Here is a 20,581-nt window from a genome sequence, read left to right as displayed (position 1 = left end):
TCTATTTACCATAGATCTATACCATTGATTTTTAAGGGTTAGTGGTCACTAATTTGGTCCTCACTCTTCCTTTCTCAACTCTACGATGCAACTCCAATTCCAATCCAATACTCCATGAGTTTCGAAGATGATCAAAATAGTACCTTAAACCCCAACCGTAAGATCTTGATCATATCGATCATTTCCTTAGTCATGATCACAATCCTCATCTTCATACTTCATATGTACTCGCGATATCTCCAAGGGATGAACCACCCAAGATCGGGCTCAAGCTGAACCAATTAGTGGGTTCATTCGAAAGAGCTTTCCGTACTAATTTTGAATATATAATTATTTTAAATCGATATGAATTTTGAGAGATACAATATTTTGAAATTTATTTTAGAAAAAAAAAAGCTCTTTCTCATTGGATAGAGATGGAATAGACATTTTCAGAATTATTGGGGGTCACATTAGTCCGGTGAAGGATGCCAGCCATGGATTTCTCATGAATCCTAAACTCAATTTGGAGAGTTGTGCTTTGTCCGTTGATCTCTTCAATAATCTTCTTCTCAACAGTTTTGGCATCCATCAGCCTTGAGCTTTTGCAATATTGAGTCAAGTTCTTTCCTTTTGTATTCTTTTGAATTAAGCTCAGAGAGATGACTTTGATGTTTGCTGAAGTCCTTTACTAAAAAAAAATTATACATTCAGAATCAACATGATAAACCCTTTCCAATTGGACAAAGAAGGAAGCTTTCCACAAACATTTTTACAAAAAGAATTGGACCTCATAATGGCAAACTTGTCTAGGATCACTCAATTTCTAGGACAGCTAATTGAGCCTTTCCTCAATAGGTTCAAAGAAGCTAGACTTCAGTGCAACATTGAAATACCAGAAGAAGGAGTGTTAGCACTGGAAATCCATAAATAAAAAGTTCAAAATAGTAGAAAATCCAAAAGAAACAATTCCAAAAATTATTTAGGTTTATTAACAGCAATGGCCATATCTTCAATAAGAGCCTTTTCAATAGGCTCATCATCAGCCATTAATATATCTTCAGCTAATACTTCTTCAACGGAGGGGGCAGTTTCTTCAGAATGGATGATTAGCTCACCACATATATATTTTAGCTAGTTCCAAGATGCAATGGAGGCTGCAGTATTGACTTCAATGTAGGCTCTCTCATCAGCAAGGCCAGGGGCCCTATCATTTAGCTCTAGCACCTTGGAATAGACACTTTAGAATCTTTGAGAGTGACAACATTCTGAAGAAGGAGGCCCGCAAAGGATTTCTCATGAATCCTAACCTCAGTTTGGAGTGTAATACCCCGTTCCAAAAAACAATTGAGTTGATAAATAAAATAAGAAAAGAAAAATAATATAGGGATTTTATATGAAATAGAATAAAATTGTTGGGTAAGAAATAAGTGTCTCAAGGACTGAATTGAATATCAATAGAAACCTTGTGGTCAAAAATACAAAAGAAGAAAGAAATGAGGAGTTCAAAAAATAAATAAAATAAGACAAAGAAATGTTGTCGGCAACCTTAGTAGACAAAAGGAAAAAAAAATAAAACACAAAAAAAAAAAGAATTTCGTGAGAGAGTGAGGAACCGTGAGAGATAAAGAGAGTTTGTGAAGAGAGAAGGTGATTTTTGAAGGAGATAAAGGAGAAAGAAGATTGAATCAAGATTTTGGGATTTTCATAGGCTTGGATTCCAAGATTTCTTCAAGATTGAGGTAAGATTTCCATGGGTTGAAACTAGGGTTTATAGGTTTGGTTTGATTTCATGAAATTGGGGTTTTGGGGGTAAATGCTTGATGATTAACCATAGATTATGTATATTGATACTAGATTTGAGCTTGATTTGAGATTGGGTGTTGGCCAAAAAGTGATTGAGCAAGGGTTTGACAAATTGGCTAAGGTAAGTGCTTTATTGTGAAGTCATGTGTTGTAATTGATATTGTGGGAAGGGAATGAGTGGTAAATGTGTATGGTTTAGGTTGGTTGAATTTGGAGACGTGGTAACAAGGATTTGGGTGACTTGCTCAAACGAGGTATGGATTTTCTTAACCCTCAATTTCGAAACACTATTGGCTACCCGAATCATGTTTAGATTCATTCATTTCCGCCTTATTGTTTAATGGGAAACAAACCTTTTGTATGCATGCTATTGTCTATGAAATACCATTATTGTTGGGTTCTTGTGTTCGATGCATGTAACCCTTTTGGCGCTCGATCTTCTATTGAGTGGTCGGTAATCTTGGCATGTATTTTGAATGGAATTGCGTGAAATTTATGTTTTGCATAGTTTGTATGTGACATGATGTGCATTAGTTGTATGCTATGTATTAATTGCACGATGTTGGAGATACGAGAAAATGACTCGGTACTAGAGAACTGTGCGACGGCTCTAGTGGGGTTTTATGTGCTTGCTGATACTAGAGAACTGCTTGGCGACTCTAGTGGGGATTTATATGATTGTCAGGTATTAGAAAACTGCATGGCGATGCTAGTGTGGCATTATGAGATTGGTATGGTAACATTGTGATGATGATTGAGAATTCATTGGGAGGTGGGAGGTATGGTGGGACTGACCGGGTGCATTGTTTGATACATCATGGCATTTTGATGCATTGTTATACTTTTATTCTTACCAAGCCATTATCCCTTCATTCATGCTCTCTTTTGTTATCCCCACTGGGCCTCTAGCTCACTATTTTATTTTTTCCCTCCCAAGTGAGATAGGTACTAGTTTCGGTGCCCCGACTACGGATCAGCGAGGTGACGTGTGATGTGGCTGGCTTGGATTTGTGGTCTAGAGTGGTGTTTTTATTAGTTGGTGTGATATGTGGTACTTGTTTAATGTTTTATGGAGAAGTATTGGGTATTTTAGTATTTTGGATATGTTATATGTTAAGAGAATGTTATATATATGCTATTTGGTGGATTTGGATGGTTATGGCCTGAAGCCCTGGTTGACTGGATTGTTGGACCGAAGTTACCATTATTTGGTGTTTTATGATGTGTTTGAGATTGAGTGTCGTGGTGGGAATTGGTTTAGTTTGATATATTTGATTCAGGATGCATTCTCTGAAATACAGGGAGATGCTGTCGGATTTTAGTTTAAATTTTATTGTGTTTAAATTGTGAGTTGATTTAGTTTTGAATCCTTCTATAAGTGATGGCACGTGGGTACACACACTTGTTGTCAATAAATCACGTTCCTAGGATGGGGCGTGACAAGTTGGTATTGTAGCCAGGTTGGCTCTGTGTAAGACCTAAGGGCTGGGTCCAATGTGATTATTTGTGTGAGTATTTGAGTGTGTTTGATGTGTGAATGTTGTGTATGGTACGTTCAGGCCACGTCACAACCTTCGCTGATCCGGTATGTATTCTAATCCCATAAATCCTCGTATGTTATGATGATATTGAACGTTGGTTATTTATGTTGTGGTTATAGATGGACACGCGTAGGAGTGTTCATTCCCTCGAGTCCCTGTATCAGGGGCGTGGACGAGGGGGTGTTAGGACCCATGATGGTAGACAAGGTAGAAGTCGAGGTCGAGGAACTGGGAGGGGACGCGGTGAACAAAATATACCCACTCATGCGATAGTTCCTGATTTACCTACATGGAGTAGAGTGCAACAGTGAGGATGGCGCACTATTGTGAAAAATTCTAAGGAGGCAGAGAATCTTGCAGTGAATGTGGCAGGTGGAGATGGAGTCGTTTCTGAGGCCATATCTATACAGGTGCAAGCTTTATCAACTACTCAGATGGTTTCAATGTTTGTAACTCAAGTGCAAGTGATGAAAGAGATGTCAAAAATGATGAAGAATGTCACTCAGATGGTTTAGACATGAGCTGGGCAGGGTACTCAGGGTGTGGTGGAGGGTCAGACCTTGGGGAAGGCTGACATAATTCAATTGCAGTTAAGTGAGGTGGACCGACTACGCAAATTGGAGCCTCCTAAGTTCCATGGGGACACCGATATTGCAAAAGCTCATACTTGGATCCGGGAGATGACTTGACGCTTGGATACATTAGGCATTCATGATGAGAGGCGGGGAATGGTAGCCTCGTACTTCCTGAAGGACAAGGCTTATGATTGGTGGTATGCTATGGGGCAGAGGAAGGAGCAACTTACTTGGCATCCTTTGAGAGATTATTTCTGCAGCATTTTGTGCCAAACTCCTAGCGCACAGGGAAAGCAAAGGAGTTCTTGACTTTGATGCAGACATCGTATATGTCAGTGGGAGACTACAGCTACAAGTTTGAGCAGTTGTATGAATTTGGGAAGATGCATGCTCCTGATGAGGAGAGCAAGGCTGAGGGATTCAGACAGGGGCTGATGTCGAATGTTGGTGCTCCGTTAGCAAATGTGTGGATTGTTACTTATGATTAGATGAGAGAGGAAGCTCTGAAGCAAGAGCGGATCAACAAAGATTCAAAGAAGTATTGGGATATTTATGGCAGTCGATCATTGAGTGGTGGTACTAGTGGGGCATTTAGAGGACAGAGGCACGGGTGGTCTAGTCAAGAGAGGCAGAGGACAGACAGTTAGAATTCACAGAATCGGTCAGGACAGAGCAGTGGAGGGCAGAGGTCCCAGGGAGGTAGAGGATCACAGTAGGGACCAAGAGTTTGTCATCGATGTGGATATACTGGTCATATTAATAGTCAATGCACTACTCCCGGGATGGAATGTTTTGAATGTGGCAATCTAGGCCACAAGTGGGCAGATTGTCCTAAGAGGAGGATGGACACACAACAGAGATCTGGGGTTTCGTCGACAGCATCAGCACCTACCACTCCTCATGCACTGTCGGTTTCCTCGTGTACTTCTATTGGCAAAGGATGATCACAGGTCAGGACACAGCAACAGCAGTCACAGATTCAACCTGTATTGACTCAGGGGAGAATATTTGCTTTAGGGCACCAAATAGAGCCTGAGCATCCGAACTTCATTAGAGGTACTTTTCTTGTTTCAAATTGTTTGGTGAGAGTATTGTTTGATTCTGGTGTGATTACATCTTTCATTACTGCATCATTGGCAAAGTCAATAAAGTTAGAAGTGTCCCTGATAAGGCTAATGTTTGCGGTGACTTCCCCATTTGGGTACACTACTTTACTTGAGGGGATGGTGGAAAGAGTTGTGTGTAGATTTGGTGAAATAGAATTGACGACGAATTTGTATGTTCTCAATTTTAAAGACTTTGATGTAATTTTGGATGTAGACTAGTTGACAAAACATAGAGCTACTATTGATTTCTGGATGTGTAGAGTTACATTGAATGTACCGGGAGGTGGGGTGATTCAATTACAGGGATCCAAAGGAGTGCCATGCCCGCATTTTTTGGAGAATCTTGCATATGCAGATCGCTATATAACTAGCTTGACCACTTCGGCATCGAGTGGTGATGTGGCTAAGCCGATACTAGTGGTTGAGGAATTTATGGATGTATTTGAAGTCAAAGGCGTTTATTCGATTGAGTATCTCTCTGTGGGGTGCCCCGGTGTTGTTTGTGCAGAAGGAAGATGGCACTTTGAGAATGTGTATTGATTACCGGCAACTCAATCGGGTGGCTATGAAGAATAAGTACCCATTGCCGAGAATCAATGATTTGTTTGATCAATTATGAGGTGCGAGGCACTTTTCTAAGATTGACTTGAGATCCGGTTACCATTAGTTGAGCATTAGGGGAGTCAGATGTGCAGAAGACGGCTTTTTGAACACGGTATGGGTATTATGAATTCCTTGTTATGCCTTTTGGACTCACTAATGCACCGGTTGTGTTTATGGATTTGATGGAGCATGTACTCCAACCATTCTTGGACCGTTTTGTGGTGGTATTTATTGATGATATATTAGTGTCTTCACCCACGGTCTAGGAATATGAGTTGCATTTATGGGCAGTTTTACAGACGTTACAAGAGCATGAGTTGTATGCAAAACTGAGCAAGTGTGAATTCTGGGTGACGGAGGTTAAGTTCCTTGGACATGTTATCACCCAGGAGGGCATTGCGGTGGATATGTCGAAGGTGGAGTCGGTGTTAAAGTGGGAAAGGCCAAAGTGTGTTATTGTAACACCCCAAATCTTCATCGGGAGTAATTACACGACACGGTAACTATTCACACATTCCCAATTACCCGGGTCCATGCAGATAGAGTACCGTAAGCCTTTATTATCGGAATATCATTATCTAACTTTAATACATCAAAGTGTCTTATATTACAAACATACTCCATAATTTCTACATAGTTAAATACACACTTAAGTACTTGATACAAGACTCCTTACATATATTTACATAGCTCTAGATCTATTACACTACCTCGATCTTTATTTAGTTTGGTTCTTTCCCAACTTAGCTCCCATTAATCTACATGTATGGAAAACATGTAAGAGGGTTAGCGAAGCTAAACGTAACCAATCAGAGTCAAGTTCAAACATTTATCAAAATCATTTGAGCAAACATAACATAAAAATTCATATAGAATGTAGACGAGATCACAACACAGAGTTCAAATTTCCTTTGAAGGTAATAAGTATAAATTCATAGAACTCATATTTCAACACGAATCATCCCTGTCTGACATTCCAAATTATAAATCCATTCAATGGATTCCAGTATCCCCACATTACAGTTTCCCCTAGATTCGTCAATTCGGTTAGTATGTGGGGTACCCACCGGTATGTTTTCCCGTCGAAAAGATCGTGCAAATAAATCAATTACATAGTGTGGGAGTAAAATCGCTCCGACCACACACTCTAGTCACACCTTGGGACTAGTTAGCAGAAACCACAACCGGCCCAAGGTTAAGGTGGCCATGTGCACAGGCAAACAAAATAATCATAGTCTTTCATTTCCATACTCAAAGAAATTCATCACAGGGAGTTTGAAATCATTTGAACATTTGTATCAAATCGCATTTTAGAAGGAATTTTAGTAACATGCTCCAATTTGCATAATCTCAAATGTAAAATTCCTTTTCCGAAACTTTATTGCCAATTCTCATTCATCACCTAATTGTCTTCCAAGATAACTCAGTTTTCAATTTACAATAAATGTAAATAGTTATTTTTTTCAAAATTCATCGCAAATCATAATTCGGCATTCAAACACATAGAACATGTATTTATCACAAATAAACAATTTCTTCATTGATAAAGAATTTATCTTATCAAATAAATTGCATATCACATCAAAACGTTTTTGTTGTATATCATATCAAAACATTTTAAATGTATTAGCGGTGGCAACCCTCACCTTTGTCGATACTTTCAATTTTCAGTGAGTGCCTTTCCTTTCTTTTTATTGTATACGAGACTCGGTCCAACGTCCTCAGTTCCTAGCCAAATATTTATCTTTAGTTTCACTCAAATACGGTAGTAGATATACTGTTTTCTACTTATGCATGAAAATTTAGTAATCACCCAGAGAATAAATCCCTAATCATTAGAGGGATTTCTACAAAAATTTCTATTTCACTTAGAATAATTTCACACAAGTCTTACCTTAATGTTAACTCTTATTTGATCTTGAAACCTCCTTCTTCCTACGGCTTCCACTCTCTCTCTCTCTCTCAGTGTAGCTTCTACTCGCTTTCTCTCTCAGTTTACTTCTCTTGCCGAGTGAATTTTCTTTACTTAACCAACTCTCCTCTCTTTATATTAACAACCGTATTTCTTACAATTGTAGATTATCACCTCATTTCCTCCTTGCTAGATAGGTGTCCCTCCCATGCCATAACTTTTCAATATTAACACCTTATTTCTCCCTTACTACACAAGTGTCCTCTCATGCATAAGTAATCATTTCATTCATTCACTCATTCAATAAACATGGTAAAGCTTACCCATTCATTTAACTTGATCTTTTCCTTTTAACTTTAATTTACACCACGACTATTATCTACATATACATATTCATATACATATATATACATATATACATATTCATATACATATATATACATATAGATATATATATATATATATGTATATATGTATATATATATATATACCTATATATATATATATATGTATACATATTCATATACATATATATACATATATATATATATGTATATATATATATATATATATATCCTATGCCTTCATGGCCCAATATTCACTTCTTAATTTAACGTATACAACGCTTGACTAGTTTTTAATCATAATTCCAACCTATATTTTCTTACTCATTTGTATGGCACTAGTTAGGGAATTTCATCCTCGAAATTTTGTGATCTTTCTTCAAACAATTTGGGGTATTCTTTCTTCATTAAGTCTTCCCTCTCCCATGTGATTTCTTCAAATACATTATTCCTCCACAACACTTTAACCATCTTCATGGTTTTATTTCGAAGATGTTTCTCTTGGAAATCTTATATTTCTACAGGTTCAGTGTCAAACTTCAAACCTTCTTCCAAATTTACTGGAGGTTCCTTGAGTACATGTGTCTCATCATAAACATACTTTCGCAACACTGAAATGTGAAATACATCATGTAGTTTTGACAACTTGGGAGGTAGTGCCAATCTGTAAGCCATGAGTCCCACTCTCTGGATAACTTCAAAAGGTCCTATATAGCGTGGCGTTAGTTTCTTCCGCTTTTTATCCTTTAACACCCCTTTCCAGGGAGAGACTTTTAAAAATACATGATCTCCAACAATGAATTCCAACTCTCTCTCTCTATGACTTCTAGCATGCTTCTGTCTATCTCGAGCCACTTGAAGATTGTCTTTAACCATGTTCACCTTTTCTAGAGCCCATTCCATAATTTCTTTGCTAGCTAGCTGACGAATTCCTTCTTCATCCCAACATACTGGTGTTCGACATTTTCTTCCATACAATGCTTCAAAAGGCGCCATGTCAATGCTTGCATGATAAATGTTATTGTAAGCAAACTCAACTAACCGTATATATCTCTTCCATCCTCCTTTGAAATCCAAAACACATGCCCGTAGCATATCTTCCATTGTCTGTATCGTGCGTTCTGATTGGTCGTCTGTCTAAGGATGATGTGTCGTACTGAAATTTAATCGTGTTCCCATCATCTTTTGTTGTTGTCCCCAGAACTTAGACGTAAATCATGTGTCCCTATCTGAGATGATGGATTTGGGTACTCCATGTAACCGAACTATTTCCTTTACATAGATTTATGTTAGTTTCTCCATCGACTCAGTGGTGCTAATAGGCTAGAAATGCTCCGACTTGGTGAGTCGATCAACAATTACCCAAATAGCATCCTTTCCGATTTGAGTCTTGGAAAGTCTTGAGATGAAGTCCATTGTGATGTCCTCCCACTTCCACTCTGGTATTGGTGGTTGAGTTAATGTTCCTCCCGGGCTTCGATGTTCTACCTTTACTTGCTGACAAGTAAGACACTTTGATACGTATTCCGCGATATCTCGACTCATTATGGGCCAAAAATAATGAGGGCGAAGCATTCGGTACATCTTAGTAGATCCTAGGTGTATTGAATATGGTGATAGATGTACTTCATCCATGATTTTCTTCCTCAATTCCCAATTCTTTGCTACAAGCAATCGGTCACCTAGTCGCAGCGATCCGTCTTAAGCTATTCTGTATATTCGATTCTCCCCCTTTTTAATTTGCTCTTACCATTCCACGTAGCTGGAATCCTGCAGTTGTAATGCTTTAATCTCTTCGTTCAAAGTTTTCCTAGCAACAAAATGTATCAAAAATTTACTATCTCTGATCTCTTCCTCCACTCGTACTCCTATCCTCTGCAATTAATATCGGGGTCTCATCTTCATTACCCCATATCTCTTATTCTTTCTGGGTTCATACTCCAACTTCCTACTTAATGTATCTGCAACCACATTCGCTTTGCCTGGATGATATTCGATCGTGAAATCATAATCCTTCAAAAGTTCCAACCATCGCCTTTGTTGTAAATTCAGCCCTCGTTGATCGAGTAGATACTTGAGACTCTTGTGGTCCGTGAAAATGTGAAATTTTACTCCATAGAGATAATATCTCCAGATCTTAAAGGCGAACACTACTGCGGCCAACTCCAAATAGTGCATCGGGTAGTTTGTTTCATGATTCTTTAGTTTTCTTGATGCAAATGACACCAATTTTCCATTTTGCATGATTACACAACCCAGGCCTTTCTTCGAAGCATCACTGTAGACATCGTAATCATCCATCTCATTGGGAAGAGTTAATATAGGGGCGCTAATAAGCCTTCTCTTCAACTCGTTAAAACTTTGCTCGCATTCTCCCATCCATTCATATTTTACTCCTTTACGAAGGAGTTTAGTCATTGGGGACGCAATTATTGAAAAGTCCTCCACAAAACGATGATAATACCCGACCAATCCTAGAAAACTTTGAACTTCCGTGGTGTTTCTTGGCGCTTCCCAATTCTCCACCGCTTTAATCTTTTCATCATCTACATGCACTCCTTGCGTGGATACCATGTGTCCTAACAATGTAACTCGTTCCAGCCAAAATTCACATTTGTTGAACTTGGCATATAATCTTCGATCCTGTAGAATTTTTAACACTGTATGTAGATGTTCTGAATGCTCTTTCAGGGTCTTAGAGTACACCAAGATATCATCAATAAAAACCACGACAAACTTATCCAGGAATGGTCTGAATACTCTATTCATCAAGTCCATGAATGCCGTTGGAGCATTTGTCAATCCAAATGACATTACCAGGAATTCATAATGTTCATACCTTGTACGAAATGCGCTCTTCTCCACATCCTGTCCACGGATCCTCAATTGATGGTAACCTAATCGTAAATCAATTTTTGAGAATACTGTAGCTCCTCTCAGCTAATCAAATATACCATCTATTCTGGGTAGTGGGTACCTGTTCTTAATTGTCACCTTATTTATTTGTCGATAATCTATGCACAATCTCATCGATCCATCTTTCTTTTTGACAAATAACACCGGGGCTCCCCACGGGACATACTAGGGCGTATAAATCCCTTGTCTAATAGTTCCTGTAACTGCATCTTTAACTCTTTCAATTTTACAGGGGCCATACGGTACGGGGGCATTGATATTGGTTTGGTTTCTGGTAGGAGTTCTATTTCAAAATCTACTTCACGCATAACGGGTAATCCAGGTAACTCCTCTGGAAATACATCTAGATATTCAACTACCACTGGTATGTTATCTAGTTGTGAACTACTAATCTTATTGTTTATAACATAGGCTAAATAAGCCTGACACCCCCTTTTTATCATTCTATCAGCTACACAAGCGGTAATGATACTCCTTGGTAGGATCCTCCTCTCTCCAACAAATATTATCCACACTCCCCCTTCAACAGGTATGTAAACCTCCTTGGTTAAGCAATCCATCCTTACCTTATTACTAAACAACCAATCCATACCTAAGATTATTTCAAATTCAGGAATTTGAGTGGGTATAATATCAACCTTAAACTTAGACTACTTTATCCAAATGTCCAAAAGCTGACATTACATTTAATCCCTTGTCTAGCCAACCTAATTCAAGGTAAGTTCCTGACGATAAATCTTCTTTAATAAAAGAATGTGTGGCTCTAGAGTCTATTAAAACGGTGATAGGAACATCAAATAACTTTAGTGTACCTATAATGAGGTTGTTAGAGTCTTGTGCTTCTTCCCTGGTAATGGCATGAATCCTAGATCCGTCCGTCTGATCATTCTGTCGAGTGAATTGATTTCTTCTACCCCTTCCATTTCCACTCCTCCGACCTTGTTGTCTCTGATTCACGCTTTTGTTGCTAATCTCCGGGCCTCTGTTCTGATTATTGAGTGCATAGTTGGACTGTCCCATTGAGAAATTTCTCCTTTCGTTATGGTAATTTCTTTTATAATGTCCCTTCTATCCACATCTAAAACATTCCATATCAGTTCTTTGATTATTACTTCCTATTGACATTTGTCCACTGCTTCCATGATAGCCCCGATCTGAATTCCATTGCCTTCTTGTCCCAAATTGTCCGAACCCACCAATATTCAAACGATTCATCTCTGACCTTGGGGTGCTTTCCGTCGATTTCTGTGATCCTGAGGGTCCTCCCTTCTTGTTGTAGTAACGATTATCAAACCTTCCTTGAGCCTTTCTCTTCTCCTGAAAGTGTTCCTTCCTTTTCTGTGTTCTTGCCTTTGCAATGTATGCCTTCCTCAACAATGATTCAAAATTGGTACACTCAAACGTTTTACTATAATCTTGAATCCTCTCTCGAAGTCCATGCTCAAACTTCTTGCATGTCATCTCCTCAGTCACACATTTACCCGGGCAAAATTGGTACAACTCCTAAAACTTCTAGAGATATTCATACACAGTCATTCCCCTTATTTGAGTTTGAAGAATTCACTAATTTTCTTGTCAACATAACTCGAAGGATAATACTGTCTTTTGAATTGTATTATGAAGTCCTTCCAGCTCACTGCAACTGGATTCTTTTGTCTTTCAAGATATAAATTCCACCATCAAAACGCATCACCTTCTAGTAAAAATGTTGCATATTCCAGCTTCCTACCTTCATCACATTTCAACATCTTCAGCGCTCTTTCTACAATTCTCAATCAGGATTCGGCCTCACAGGGTGTTTTGGTACCATGAAATTGGGTTACTCCCAATTTCAAAAACTTTCAAATGACTGTCCTTTCATCTTGTCTTCTTTATCTGTCTTCCCTATCGTCTGCACAATTGCGGTTATTAAACTCACCAGCTTACTCTTATGTTCTTTCTTGGGTCTTACTACAACATCTTTAGTTCCACTTACCTCAACACCCACGTCACTCTTAATTGGAATACTTGAATCTTCTTTTTCTAATAGCTTGTTAATTTCATCTATATAATCTTCATCATCAGTAGAACTTTGATATGACTACTCATCACTGGGAAGGTTTACAAACTCCTCTTCATCTTCTATTGGGGGTGATAACTCATTCACATAGTATAATCTTTCATTGAGATCCTCTTGTTCTACTTGTATTGGTCCAAGTTGATTTTGGGTATTTCCTGATGTTTCTTCGTCTGATGAGTAGGAGTGACTCCTAGTTCGCGGTCTTCTTGGTGTCATTCTTCAAAAGAGAATTTTACTTTAACTCAAAGTTCTATTTAATTTCCTTTTAAAGAGGGAACCACTCGATCATTTTTTTTTTCACAAAATTAGTGGATATCCCACTTATTTTATAAGTGGCGCCATACAAAAGGTGGATATAGTATACAACTTGCAATTGCGTAATAGTAAAGATCATTATTGTTCAAAATAGATACTTAAAACACTGATAACTCATCATAGAACAATATCTCAAATTTGCACAATATCATTTCATTTGTTTGTTGTAACCAAACTTATATTTACAGAAAATATCAAACCGACCATTTTAACATTTCGGTTACATGGCACATCAAAAACATGGTTACAACTTAAAACGTCACACCTAAAACTATCATACTATTAGTTCATAATACTAGTTGTTAAGATAAAACAAGGGCCACTAATCTCTATACCCTGAGTCCTGGTTCTCATCCTCACTAGGATCCTCTTCCTCACTAGGATCAGTCTCGATCTTGCTGCCCTCAACAATGTGACTATTGCACTTTTTTTTTCTAATTGGGCAACCCTTTCTTCTAACTCATTAACCTCATCTTTTGTGGTTACTAATTTCCGTTCAACCATACTTCGTTGTCAAATTTCCTCAGTCAACTTCCTGGTTGCTGTAAATCTCTTGCTTTCCATCCTCTCTACCTTATTCTCGAGATTCTTACATTTTGTTTGCCAAATCTCCTCTACTACGCTAAGCTCCATTGCCTTGTTAAAATTATAATCCCCTACCTGGCATTTAGCATGTTCACATATTTCACCTATCCTCCCTACAACCAATATCTCTATTGTCATATCAACACTCTTCATTGCTTTGTCACGCACCTCTAGCTGGGTTTGAGGATTTAGCAGAAGTTCCTACAGGTGACTGAACTCGAAGAATCATCATCACATAATCATCATCTATTGTAAGCCACTATCCAGGGGCCTTTAGTCAACTCTTCCAGTATCTTCACCTTAGACACATATATAGTTTTTCAATCCGGGTCCATCTACAAAATAAAGATAAATACATCAATTAATAAAAAAAAATTTCCCTAGATCATAAAAAAAATAAAAAATACTTAGGTTTTTACAAAAGTTCTTCTCGCATATTTATATAACAAAAGTCTATTCATCTATATCTTAACTTATTCTCATACCTAGGCTCTAATTCATACTTAATCTAAAATTTGAACCTAGGCTCTGACACCATTAAATGTAACACCCCAAATTTCATCAGGGGTATTACACGACACGATAACTATTCGCACATTCCCAGTTACCCGGGTCCATGCAGATAGCGTATCATAAGCCTTTATTATCGGAATATCGTTATCTAACTTCAATACATCAAAGTGTCTTATATTACAAACATACTCCATAATTTCAACATGGTTAAATACACACTTAAGCACTTGATACAAGACTCCTTACATATATTTACATAGCTCTAGATCTATTACACTACCTCGATGTTTATTTAATTTGGTCCTTTTCCAACTTAGCTCCCGTTAATCTACATGTATGGAAAACATGCAGTAGAGTTAGCCAATCAGAGTCAAGTTCAAAAATTTATCAAAATCATTTGAGCAAACATAAAATAAAAATTCGTATAGAATGTAAATGAGATCACAACACAGAGTTCAAATTTCCTTTGAAGGTAATAAGTATAAATTCATAGAACTCATATTTCAACACGAATCATCCTTGTCTGACATTCCAAATTATAAATCCATTCAATGGATTCCAATATCCCCACTTTACAGTTTTCCCCATATTCGTTAATCCGGTTATTATGTGGGGTACCCACCGGTATGCTTTCCCTTCGAAAAGATCATGGAAATAAATCAATTACATAGTGTGGGAGTAAAATTGCTCCGACCACACACTCCAGTCGCACCTTAGGACTAGTTAGCAGAAACCACAACCGGGCCAAGGTTGGGGCGGCCAGGTGCACAGGCAAACAAAATAATCATATTCTTTCATTTCCACATACTCAAAGAAATTCAGCACAAGGAGTTTGAAATCATTTGAATATTTGTATCAAATCGCACTTTAGTAGGAATTTTAGTAACATGCACCAATTTGCATAATCTCAAATGTAAAATTCCTTTTCCGAAACTTTATAGCCAATTCTCATTCATCACCTAATTGTCTTCCAAGATAACTCAGTTTTCAATTTATAATAAATGTAAATAGGTATTTTTTTCAAAATTCATCGCAAATCATAATTCGGCATTCAAACACATACAAAATGTATTTATCGCACATAAACAATTTCTTCATTGATAAAGAATTTATCTTATCAAATAAATTGCATATCACATCAAAACATTTTCGTTGTATATCATATCAAAGCATTTTAAATGTATTAGCAGTGGCAACCCTCACCTTTGTCGATACTTTCAATTTTCAGTAAGTGCCTTCCCTTTCTTTTTATTGTATACGAGACTCGGTCCGATGTCCTCGGTTCCTAGCCAAATATTTATTTGTAGTTTCACTCAAATATGATAGTATATATACTGTTTTCTACTTAAATGATAATTTAGTAATCAGCCAGAGAATAAATCCCTAATCATTAGAGGGATTTCTACAAAAATTTCTGTTTCACTCAAAATAATTTCACACAAATCTTACCTTAATGTTCACTCTTATTTGATCTTGAAACCTTCTTCTTCCTACGGCTTCCACACTCTCTCTCTCTCTCTCAGTTTAGCTTCTACTCTCTTTCTCTCTCAGTTTACTTCTATTGCCGAGTGAATTTTCTTTACTTAACCAACTCTCCTCTCTTTATATTAACAATCATATTTCCTACAACTGTAAATTAACACCTCATTTCCTTCTTGCTAGACAGGTGTCCCTCCCATGCTATAACTTTTCAATATTAACACCTTATTTCCCCCTTGCTAGACAAGTGTCCTCTCATGCACAAGTAATTATTTCATTCATTCACTCATTCAATATACACGGCAAAGCTTACCCATTCATTTAACTTGATCTTTTCCTTTGAACTTTAATTTGCACCATGACTATTATCTACATATTCATATACATATATATATATATATCCTCTGCCTTCATGGCCCAATATGCACTTCTTAATTTAACATATACAACGCTTGATTAGTTTTGCTAATCATAATTCCAACCTATATTTTCTTATTCATTTGTATGGCACTAGTTAGAGAAATTTTCTATTTCCCTAAAAAAAATTAAACATGGACCACTATAATAACCCATATGAGTACAAAGTTCGTTAACATACTTGGTAAATATTTTTTGGGTGTTACAGTTATAGAAATATGGAGTTTTCTTGGTTTGGCCTCATATTACCGATGGTTCACTTGTGACTTTTCGCGTATTATTGCACCAATGACACAGCTTACGCGGAAAGAAACACCGTTTGTATGGTCCGAGGAGTACGATAAGGCAATTAAAGAGTTGAAACGGAGACTTACATCTCCACCAGTATTAGTTATTCTGAAGAGGAATGTAGGATACCAAGTCTACTGTGATGCTTCTAAAGTAGGCTTGGGATGTGTTTCAATGCAACGAGAAAGGGTGGTGGAGTATGGTTCACAGTTGTTTAAGCAGCACGAATGGAATTATCCGGTTCATGACTTGGAGTTAGCGGCAATGGTGTTTGCACTTAAGCAATGGAGATATTACTTGTATAGATAGAGGTTTTAGGTGTTCTCGGATCACAAGAGCCTCAAATATCTCTTCACACAAAATGAGTTGAATCAAAGACAATAGAGGTGGATGGAATATCTGGAGGATTATAATTTTTTATTGAATTATCACCCGAGAAAAGCTAATGTTGTGGCCAATGCTTTGAGTAGAAAGAATACCATTACAGTAATTTCTATACGGGAGTGGGAGTTTGAGGAGTTGATTAATTCGTTTGGGTTGGAATTGCAAGAGCGAGAGGAGAGGTTGTATTTGGGATGTGTTTCTGTTCAGTCGATTTTGATTCAAAAGGTGTTAGATGCACAAATTGGGGATGCAACATTTGATGTGATTGAGGAGGAGTCAGGATGGATTAGAGGTGGGGATGGTGGTGTGAGATTTGAGGGTAGATTGGTGGTGCCAAATGATGAAGAATTATGTGAGCAAATTCTATGGGAGGCACACCATTCCCGATTTGCCATACATCTGGGGGGTAATAAGATGTATCAGGATTTGAGGCGTCAGTTTTGGTGGCATAGAATGAAATTTGATGTTGGTAAATATGTTGCTAGGTGCCTTACATGTCAACAAGTAAAGGCAGCCGACGGGATTGTTACAACTGCTTCCGTCACTCAATGGAAGTGAGAGAATATCACAATGGATTTTGTAACAGCACTACCATTGACTCTGAGGAGGAAAGATACCATCTGGGTGATTGTTGACCGGTTGACGAAGTCGGCACATTTTCTTCCAATTAACAAGACCGACTCACTTGAATCATTGAGTAGATTGTATGTGCGGGAAATTGTGAAGTTGCATGGAGTTCTGTTGAGCATTGTGTCGGATAGAGATCCGCTCTTCAGGGGACATTTTTGGGAGAGTTTGCAAGAAGCATTGGGTACCAAGTTGACTACGTCTGCTTTGTTTCATCCAGAGACCGATGGACAAAGTGAGAGAATAATCCAAATACCTGAAGATATGTTGCGGGCGTGTATTATGGATTTTGGTAGGAGTTGGGAGGATTATGTACATTTGGCCAAGTTTGTTTACAACAATGTGTACCAAAGTAGTATCAGGATGGCTCCTTTTGAGGCTTTGTATGGAAGGCCGTGGCGATCACCCTTATCTTGGGCAAAAGTTGGTGAAGGAGGCCAAACTCAAGGTGAAGGAGATTAAAAAGAGGTTGCTTATGGACCAAAGCTGACAAAAATCCTATGCGGATAGAAGAAGGAGACCATTGGAGTTCTCGGTGGGTGACAAAGTGTTTGTGAAAGTGAGTGCAACGTTTTACCAAGCAAGGTAAGCTGGCACCAAGATATGTTGGACCATTTGAAATTTTGGAGAGAGTTGGGGAGGTGGTATATCATTTGCCTTTGCCACCAAAATTGTCAAATGTGAATAATGTGTTTCATATGTCGATACTTTAGAAGTATGAACCATACCCTTCACATGTGTTGGACTGGGAGACGTTGACAATTGAGGATGATGGGACCTATTTGGTCCAACCGGTGAAGATTTTGGATATGTAGGATAAAGTTACGAGGTCGAGCACAATACCTATGGTGAAGGTGTTGTGGATGCATCATGGGACCAAAGAAGCAACTTGAGAATTGAAATATGAAATGCACAAGAAGTATCCGTATTTGTTCGAATTAACAGGTACAAGTTAAATTTTGAGGACGAAATTTTTATAAGGAGAGGAGGATGTAATACCCCGTTCCGAAAAACAATTGAGTTGATAAATAAATAAAGAAGAGAAACATAATATAGGGATTTTATATGAAATAGAATAAAATTGTTGGGTAAGAAATAAGTGTCTCAAGGACTGAATTGAATATCAATAGAAACCTTGTGGTCAAAAATACAAAAGAAGAAAGAATTGAGGAGTTAAAAAAATAAATAAAATAAGACTAAGAAATGTTGTCGGCAACCTTAGTAGACAAAAGGAAAAGAAAAAAACAAAAGAAAAAACAAGAAGTTCGTGAGAGAGTGAGGAACCTGAGAGAGAAAGGGAGTTTGTGAAGAGAGGAGGTGATTTTTGAAGGAGATAAAGGAGAAAAAAGAATGAATCAAGAGTTTGGGATTTTCATAGGCTTGGATTCCAAGATTGAGGTAAGATTTCCATGGGTAGAAACTAGGGTTTATGGGTTTGGTTTGATTTCGTGAAATTGAGGTTTTGGGGGTAAATGCTTGATGATTAACCATAGATTATGTATATTGATTCTAGATTTGAGCCTGGTTTGAGATTGGGTGTTAGCCAAGAAGTGATTGAGCAACAAATTGGCTAAGGTAAGTGCTTTATTATGAAGTTATGTGTTGTAATTGATATTGTGGGAAGGAAATGAGTGGTAAATGTGTATGGTTTAGGTTGGTTGAATTTGGAGACATGGTAACAAGGATTTGGGCGACTTGCTCAAAAGAGGTAGGGATTTTCTTAACCCTCAATTTTGAAACACTATTGGCTACCCGAATCATGTTTAGATTCATTCATTTCCGCCTTATTATTCAAAGGGAAACAAACCCTTTGTATGTATGCTATTGTGTATGAAATACCATTATTGTTGGGTGCTTGTGTTTGATGCATGTAACCCTTTAGGCGCTCGATCTTTCATCGAGTGGTTGATAATCTTGGCATGTATTTTGAATGGAATTGCGCAAAATTTATGTTTTGCATACTTTGTATGTGACATGATGTGCATTAGTTGTATGATATGTATTAATTGCATGGTGTTGGAGATATGGGGAAATGACTCAGTATTAGAGAACTATGCGACAACTCTAGTAAGGTCTTATATGATTACTCGGTACTAAAGAACTGCGTGGCGGCTCTAGTGGGGCTTTATGTGATTGCCAGGTACTAGAAAACTGCATGGCGGTGCTAGTGTGGCATTATGAGACTGGTATGGTAACATTATGATGATGATTGAGAATTCATTGGGAGGTGGGAGGTATGATGAGACTAACCGGGTGCATTGTTTGATACATCATGACATTTTGATGCATTGTTATACTTTTATTCGGCCATTAGCCCTTCATTCATGCTCTCTTTTGTTATCCATACTGGGCCTCCAGCTCACTGTTTTACTTTTTCCCTCCTAGGTGAGATAGGTAAGTTTCGGTGCCCCGACTATGGATCAGCGAGGTGACGCGTGACGTGGCAGGCTTGGATTTGTGGGCTAGAGTGGTGTTTTTATTAGTTGATGTGATATGTGGTACTTGTTTAATGTTTTATGGAGAAGTATTGGGTATTTTAGTATTATGGATATGTTATGTGTTGAGAGTATTATGGATATGTTATGTGTTGGACTCGAGTTACCATTATTTGGTGTTTTATGATGTGTTTGAGATTGAGTGTCATGGTGGGAATTGGTTTAGCTTGATATATTTGATTCAGGATGCATTCTCCGAAATACAGGGAGATGCTGTCGGATTTTAGTTTAAAGTTTATTGTGTTTAAATTGTGAGTTGATTTAGTTTTGAATCCTTGTATAGGTGGCCGCACGTGGGTGAACACACGTGTTGTCAATAAGTCACGTTCTTAGGATGGGGCGTGACATAGAGAGTGGTAATTTGTCCCTTCAACTCTGAACTAATCTTCTTCTCAACAGTCTTAGCATCTAGAGAAGACTCCAATTTAGCCTTGAGCTTCTACCATCTTTAGTCAAGTTCTTTCCTCTTATATTCTTCAGAATTCATCTTAGAGAGACGTACTTGATGTTTGGTGAAGTCCTTCACCAAAATTGGAAGGTCCCTTAGAAAAACTTGGAGCTTGGCTTGGATTATTGCGAATAAGTCAAAGGTTTGCAGAACATCCTCAATCGTAACTTTCAAAGTGGAGTATAGGGA

At 37.9% G+C, this 20,581-nt stretch overlaps 2 long non-coding RNA genes across 4 annotated transcripts; both read left to right on the top strand.

The window, feature by feature from the left end:
• Positions 1-1,531: 1,531 nt before the first annotated feature.
• Positions 1,532-20,193, top strand: LOC119995272. Of its 3 annotated transcripts, none has more exons than XR_005467644.1 (4): positions 1,532-1,721; positions 1,837-1,906; positions 1,985-2,039; positions 19,835-20,193. It is a non-coding gene; the product is annotated as an uncharacterized LOC119995272 (long non-coding RNA). The 3 variants fall into 3 exon arrangements; XR_005467645.1 differs by lacking the exon at positions 19,835-20,193 and adding an exon at positions 3,446-3,505; XR_005467643.1 differs by lacking the exon at positions 19,835-20,193 and having other exon boundaries at positions 1,536-1,721; positions 1,985-2,215.
• Positions 18,740-19,501, top strand: LOC119995274. The gene is made up of 3 exons (XR_005467646.1): positions 18,740-18,847; positions 18,963-19,024; positions 19,103-19,501. It is a non-coding gene; the product is annotated as an uncharacterized LOC119995274 (long non-coding RNA).
• Positions 20,194-20,581: the final 388 nt, after the last annotated feature.

This window comes from Tripterygium wilfordii, chromosome 3 (assembly GCF_013401445.1).
Source record: "Tripterygium wilfordii isolate XIE 37 chromosome 3, ASM1340144v1, whole genome shotgun sequence".
Classification (NCBI taxonomy): Eukaryota; Viridiplantae; Streptophyta; class Magnoliopsida; order Celastrales; family Celastraceae; genus Tripterygium; species Tripterygium wilfordii.
The sequence above is the reverse complement of the archived record's forward strand: the minus strand, read 5'-3'. Positions and strand labels throughout refer to the sequence as shown.